We start from the raw sequence: 5,704 nt of genomic DNA, 5'->3' as shown, positions 1-5,704 counted from the left end.
CGTGTAACGTATTTTGTGAATGACCCCTTTATGATTTAATATTCAAATTCCTTTTTGAAAATACTATTTCCCAAATAGATATTTTGAAAGTTTTTTTTTAACCGCACAAGAGTGTTAACAAGAACAAATGTTTCTTAATTTGCATATGACTTTTCATGATTTTCCTTATTAAAAGTGATTATTTCAGGGCAACTCATAAAATCGATCAATATTTTAAGACATGTTGAGCGCGGCAAGGCACTTTGAATCGCCTCGCGCACGCGAGGTGACGAAACTCAGTCCGCGCACTGCGGTCATTGGTCCACTCAGTCACAACCGTTGGTACTACCAACTTGGTAGGCTTATTCAAATTTTCCCGCCTTGTTCGATATTTTTGTAAACATTGATAGATTTTATGGGTTATCATTACATTTTATTTTAGGATTTTGTAACGGACATGCTCTAAAGTATTTTTATTCTGTGGAACTGTCGATTTCTACTGACCGCTGAAAAGTTATATTGAATTATTTAAATAATTTTTTATTTGAATAGATCACAAGCTAATGCAATGATATAAAATCATAAAATTAACTGCTTCGCTTTAAAAAAAGAGACATGTCATCATTTTGTTATTTTTCATTATTTTTATTTAGGAATCTTGGGATTTTTGTATTTTTTTGCGATTTTGAAACGTTAAGAATCCACAAAAAATGTGTATTATTTCTTTGCGCCAAAGAAAAATAATTACCTATTTCTTTGGTTTAAGCTGAAAAAATGTCAGATACAAAATATTTTTTAATGAAAACGAAAACCGAAGATACTAACCATTTTCGGAATTTTTAAAACTTTTTTTAGATGTCAAACCACAAATTCTTTTCTCTCGGCTGAGGTGATCTGATTAATTTTAGCATTTTTACGTCGTTCTAAAATAGAAGCACTCATTGATGATTGAACATTATTCTTAAAATTTAGAAACTTAAAAGAAATTTGGTAAAAAAAATTTATTCAAGACATATAAATATTTATATTTATAATATAATTTTCTCTCTCCTTATTTGAAGTTATGAGAGTGACAACTGAATAAGGACCAAAGATCAAATTTTACAGGATAAACAAGAAAATTCAACTGGAATTTAAGAATTCATGAAAATATGTCAGAATGACAACGGGACAAATACCAAAAATAAAATTATTTCTTTAGTGCATGATGAAAAATATACTCAAAATTATAGAAGTATATGGCTATTATTTACAATATCTCAGAGAGGTGAAAACATTTGTTAAAAATTTTCTATATTTTAGAGCAGAAAAACCAAAAAGCCTTCATCCAGCTGTCATGTTCATCATTTTAAAATTCCTTTTTTTTCAAGTGAAAGAAGAAGTGGTTTTTACATCATTATATTATAAATTATAAATCCCCGAGATGTTATTTATCTTCAGTTGGATAATTGCTGTTTTCAATTGTTTGCAGCCTTTCTATTCAAATCCGGTTGTCATTCTCGTTCCTTCATATTCATAATATTGGCAATAAATTCTAATTGCAATTTATTTTACATTTCGAACTTTTTTTGTTATTTTTATTAAATGTTCATTGTTATTCCGAATAGTACTTATAAGCAAATTACAACATTATTTTTCGCCTTTTTGCAATTCGCATATAAACAAAGTTTGACCGATCAGTTCATACAAATAAATGGTGACACGAGACTGAAAACAATATTAAATTTAAATAAAACAATACTTGCTATGGTTATTATTGTTCGAAGTAAAGTAATTCTCATTTTGAGTAATTTTTCTGATTCAAATTGAAATCCCCCTTTTTCGGAACTATCAATTCTGTGAATAAAGATGGTAAATTATTAAAATTAAATCAATATTAGTACAAAGCAACAAAAAGTTTGATACAAAATTCAAATAAATTACTATAAACTCAGTAATAAAATATAATAAACTAAAATAAAATAAACTGAAATAAAATTGCACTGAAACGTTCAATATGCTTTGCTTCATACAAAATATATAACCTTTGCAAATTAAAATCCACTTTTTCCAAAATACAAGACAATACTCATTTGCAAATTTAAAAAATAAAAATCAATAGAATTTTCATCATTCGTCTGGATAACCAATGTTTCTGTAATATATTATATGGAAATTATTATTGGTCTTAATTATTCTCTTATACTTATGTGTATTGAAGTTTATTCTTAGAATTGTATAATTTTTCACATACGTTAGACGGAATTGCGTTTTTTTTAATCGCTCCTTGAATACATAATGTATATCGTTTTGCTACGTCGATATATTCGACATTCTTGAATATTTTTCGCTTTTTATATAGATGCTACACAATTAATTCTACATTCTAGAATAAATACTTTCAAAACCCTCCATAATATAATACTGGCATCTGACTCATTATGACTAATCTGCCGTACTAAGGAAAATCTCACGTAATTGACTTTACGGTTTATCTTCTTATACCTGACAATGGCAAAGTCGACCAAAAAGACAATAGGAATTACGTAAGATTATCCTTTGTGTGGCAGTAATTATATATAATCTCATTCAGTTCATACTTATTTATTGATTCGTAGGTCATTAATGTTTTTATAGGTAGATAAGATACTTTCATTATCCCTTTCACAGTTTTTATGACTTATTTATTCCATAGTCGCTTCATTTTTGGCAAAACAAAACAACAATGAAATACATTTATAAAATAATTCTTTTTTTTATTTCATAAACCAATTTCTTAGTAAACACTTCACAATCAGTAAACATTCAAAGGGCGATGTTTCAAATTAAAAGTTCCTTTCAAATCCAATTTTTTCAAAATTACAATCAGTGTCTTACAACCTTCTTGTATTACACACAAAAACATTTGGGCACTTCATAGTAAACTTTCGATGGATATCCCAGATAACATTGCAATGATCATTTATTTTAAAAATGCAAAATAATTCAATTTAGGTTTTCAGTCTGCAATTGGAAATATGAAATAAGTTATGCATATATTCTGCATTGCCCACATATTCTTTTCTAATAGTATGCAACTTTTGTTTTCTGGGATATTAAATATATAATTAATTTATAATAATTAATAATGTATCTATATACGTATATGTCGTATGAATAAGTCATTATAAATCGAAGACTCGACGATTTCGTAAATATATATATAAATTCATATTTGTTATCTCCATAAGACTAGCATTTCTTCAAAATTTATCACATTCTATATTGACTATCGTGTTACGGGCGGAACTCGGACATTTTCCGAGTCTTCAAAGAGTTCAAATCTCCAGTCTCATTTTCACTCTTTATTTTTTCTTCAATAAATTATCCCTATGTCTTAGGTTATTTTCTATGAAGAGATATAAATAGGGTGTCTAGTCATCAGGAAGTTTGAAATTCGCGTTTTTCTCTGGACCTCATATACAAAATTTGTGCCATGAAGAAAACATTTATTTACAAGTGCCAAACTTATCCTCAATCACAAAATGAAGTGATGAATATTAGTTGAATAATAACATCTGCATTTTAAATAGAATATAAAAAACTCAAGCAATCATCTAAAAAGTTTCACAGTAAACCCCAGGAATAAATTTTATCTTTCAAAAAGATAAAAACGTTGCATCACATTTATCTGGCGAAAGATAAAATTTATTTAAAAAAAAAGAAAAAGTTCATCTGACGTAAATATTTTTTTCACATAGGTTATATGTCAGACAAAAGTAAGGGACTGAAGGTATCTGAGTAGGAACCCTCAGCCAACTTCAGTCCCTTACTTTTGTTGAACAAATCTTCAGTTTTCTATTGACTCTGATGTAGACTTCAAAAATTGTAAACAGAAACTATTTGGTATAAACTAACCAAAGTGCAGACTGTCTATTCAGTAAGTGTAGGTGAGTGATTTTTGGGTTTAAAATGAGTGAAATAAAGTAAGAATATTTAAAATTGAATACCGTGAGGATTTTGAAATTTGTGAGGACATTTTTCCTGTGAAAATTAACGCAGCCATCTGACATATAACCTATGTCAAAAAAACATTTACGTCAGATAAACTTGATCTTTTTTTTTTAAAGATAAAATTTATTCCTGGGGTTTACTGTGTTGATGGACTTGATACAATCAGGTTGTCCTCTCTCTGATTCTTAACTGAACAATAAAAAGAACATAATGTAAAACAAAAGTAAATTTTACGATAGAAGATAAAAATTCCCGATTCTAAATAAAACTTCCGGAGGTTTCCCGGTATTTTTCAAATTTTCCCGGTCCGCTAGACACCTTGAGAAACTCGCCTTTATTGCTCATTCTATAATATAATCAAAATCATGATCTTGGTACAAAATCGATCATTTTCCATTCTTCAAGACTCTTTCAAAATAAATTATCTTCTAGCTCTATTATTGACTTTACGTAATATTTAAAGCTTAAAGCATAATATACTCTTTTTCTATTTTTACTTCACCGATTTCATACTGTGAAAAATATGTATTACTCTAATACAAAGCCTTAATATCTATAAACCAGTAAAATCTTATCTTAACAAAACTCTAGTATTGTTTACAACTTAAATCCTTTGCTGTCACTAAATTACTTTTGAGGCTTTCATTCAGTTGTTGTAAAATTGATTTCTTTTTAAAGTTAGTTGAGAAAAATTGTTTACCGTTTAAGTTGGGCGAACTTTTATAAATATCTTTTTAAACGCTAGTACTTTCAAGAGAGCTTGATTCTTTTTAACCACAGAGCGAAAGCCGAAACATTTCTAGTATTCTGGAATATCTTCTTATAATCTATGACTAGTACTTCACTCGTCGCCATGTATCTCAAAAAGAGATTTTTGCTAATTGTCTTAACTTTTCGACAGTATTTCTTAGAAATATTCAAGAAACAAAATCTTTTCTTTCATCCCTGCTGAAAAAGTTTGTTAGGATTTGAGGAAAAGAAGCATACTTTTCAATCCGTTTTAAGTATCCGCAATTTTAGGAATATCTTATATATTTTAATCACTCGTTTTTGGTAGAAATTCGATCAAAATGAATAAATAATTACCATGTTTATAGGAGGTGTCTTACGGTATCATGCTGAAAAAGCAATCAATATCAAACGTTTGGATCAAATATGCTATTTAAACCTTAAACGGCCAAAACGCCACTACCGGGACACCGCTTTTCAACGGCCAATAACTAAGACTATTCGACACTAGAAAAAATTGAGACACATATATTTTTATTGCTTAAGATCTCCTCTTTCCGACGGTGCCAAAGAATTTTCTCAAAAAATGTATTTATTATCCCAAAATGCAGTTTAAACAAAAAAAAACGTGATTTTTCGTGCCTGTTTTTTTTGTGAACCATTTTCCAAAGTTTTTCGAGTCTGTAATTAACCTGGAATCTCACTAACCTGTGGAATAAATGTCTAAACTTTAAGAATCCATGGTTCAAAGATCGATTTTTCGTTTTAGTATTTTCAAAATGGCGTCTTAATGGCAAAATTTTTGTGAAAACATTCATGAATTTTTTTACAATAAACGATGCGCTTTTCGGAAAAATCATCAAGAATAAAAAGTTCTTGTAATCAACCAAGGAATACGCCTGAAGTTTTTCGAAGTGTTTTAAGCAAAATTTTGGATTTTGCATATGAACAATTTTTGCAAAATTCAACATTTTGCTCAAAACGCTCCGGAAAAATTCAGGCGTATTCCTCGGCTGATTACAAG

At 28.8% G+C, this 5,704-nt stretch overlaps 1 long non-coding RNA gene across 1 annotated transcript in view; it reads left to right on the top strand.

The window, feature by feature from the left end:
* The window catches only part of LOC117168270, a 27,111-nt gene that overhangs the window by 3,118 nt on the left and 18,289 nt on the right, over window positions 1-5,704 (top strand). The gene's annotated exons all lie outside the window — the stretch shown is intronic.

The sequence above is a fragment of the Belonocnema kinseyi genome, chromosome 2, assembly GCF_010883055.1.
Source record: "Belonocnema kinseyi isolate 2016_QV_RU_SX_M_011 chromosome 2, B_treatae_v1, whole genome shotgun sequence".
NCBI classification, from domain to species: Eukaryota; Metazoa; Arthropoda; class Insecta; order Hymenoptera; family Cynipidae; genus Belonocnema; species Belonocnema kinseyi.
This window is presented reverse-complemented; position numbering and strand designations above follow the sequence as displayed.